Raw genomic sequence first — 2,090 nt, forward strand, 5'->3', positions numbered from 1 at the left:
CAACAAAATGTATGACCATATAAACAAATAACACAACAGAATGTATGGCCATATAAACAAATAACACAACAGAATGAATGACCATGTAAACAACACAAAGAATGTATGGCCATATAAACAAACAACACAACAGAATGAATGGCCATGTAAACAACACAACAGAATGTATGGCCATACAAACAAACAACACAACAGAATGAATGGCCATGTAAACAACACATTTTTTACATTTACATTTTAGTCATTTAGCAGACGCTCTTATCCAGAGCGACTTACAGTAGTGAATGCATACATTTCATACCATACTTTTTTTTTTCTGTGCTGGCCCCCCGTGGGAATCAAACCCACAACCCTGGTGTTGCAAACACCATGCTCTACCAACTGAGCTACAGGGAAGGCAACACAACAGAATGTATGGCCATATAAACAAACAACACAACAGAATGAATGGCCATGTAAACAACGCAACAGAATGTATGGCCATACAAACAAACAACACAACAGAATGAATGGCCATGTAAACAACACAACAGAATGTATGGCCATATAAACAAACAACACAACAGAATGAATGGCCATGTAAACAACACAACAGAATGTATGGCCATACAAACAAACAACACAACAGAATGTATGGCCATGTAAACAACACAACAGAATGTATGGCCATACAAACAAACAACACAACAGAATGTATGGCCATACAAACAAACAACACAACAGAATGTATGGCCATACAAACAAACAACACAACAGAATGTATGGCCATATAAACAAACAACACAACAGAATGAATGGCCATGTAAACAACACAACAGAATGTATGGCCATACAAACAAACAACACAACAGAATGAATGGCCATGTAAACAACACAACAGAATGTATGGCCATACAAACAAACAACACAACAGAATGTATGGCCATGTAAACAACACAACAGAATGTATGGCCATACAAACAAACAACACAACAGAATGTATGGCCATACAAACAAACAACACAACAGAATGTATGGCCATATAAACAAACAACACAACAGAATGAATGGCCATGTAAACAACACAACAGAATGTATGGCCATACAAACAAACAACACAACAGAATGAATGGCCATGTAAACAACGCAACAGAATGTATGGCCATACAAACAAACAACACAACAGAATGAATGGCCATGTAAACAACACAACAGAATGTATGGCCATACAAACAAACAACACAACAGAATGAATGGCCATGTAAACAACACAACAGAATGTATGGCCATACAAACAAACAACACAACAGAATGTATGGCCATACAAACAAACAACACAACAGAATGTATGGCCATACAAACAAACAACACAGCAGAATGCATGATCATACAAACAAACACCACAACAATACAATGCTATTAGACTCAACAACAGAGAAAACATCTGTCTGTCCTATAGAGCTGCCTGGTGTCTCGTTTGTCTGTTCTAGTGGTAATGTAGATGCTAGAACTAGTCAATTACCATTACACAGCAGTCTGACCATGCTTGAGTCCCAAATGGCACATGTTTTTACATTTACATTTTAGTCATTTAGCAGACGCTCTTATCCAGAGCGACTTACAGTACATTTTTTTATTTACATTTTATGTACTGGTCCCCCGTGGGAATCGAACCCACAACCCTGGCGTTGCAAGCGCCATGCTCTACCAACTGAGCTACAGTGGGACCCTATTCCCTTCATAGTGCACTACTTTTGACCAGAACCCTATGGTCCCTGGATCAAAGTAACACACAATATAGGGAATAGGGTGCCATTTTGGATACAGCTGATGTTAGAGGTCTCTGCTCTCCTGTATTTCAGATGATCAAACATCTCTCTGCTCTCCTGTATTTCAGATGATCAAACATCTCTCTGCTCTCCTGTATTTCAGATGATCAAACATCTCTCTGCTCTCCTGTATTTCAGATGATCAGACATCTCTCTGCTCTCCTGTATTTCAGATGATCAAACATCTCTCTGCTCTCCTGTATTTCAGATGATCAGACATCTCTCTGCTCTCCTGTATTTCAGATGATCAAACATCTCTCTGCTCTCCTGTATTTCAGATGA

General features: G+C 38.8%; 1 non-coding gene across 1 annotated transcript; it reads right to left on the reverse strand.

The window, feature by feature from the left end:
- Positions 1–1,631: 1,631 nt before the first annotated feature.
- On the reverse strand, positions 1,632–1,708 carry trnaa-ugc (transfer RNA alanine (anticodon UGC)). Its single transcript has one exon. It is a non-coding gene; the product is annotated as a tRNA-Ala (tRNA).
- Positions 1,709–2,090: the final 382 nt, after the last annotated feature.

The sequence above is a fragment of the Salmo salar genome, chromosome 09 (genome assembly GCF_965601325.2).
Source record: "Salmo salar chromosome 09, fSalSal1, whole genome shotgun sequence".
Lineage (NCBI taxonomy): Eukaryota > Metazoa > Chordata > Actinopteri > Salmoniformes > Salmonidae > Salmo > Salmo salar.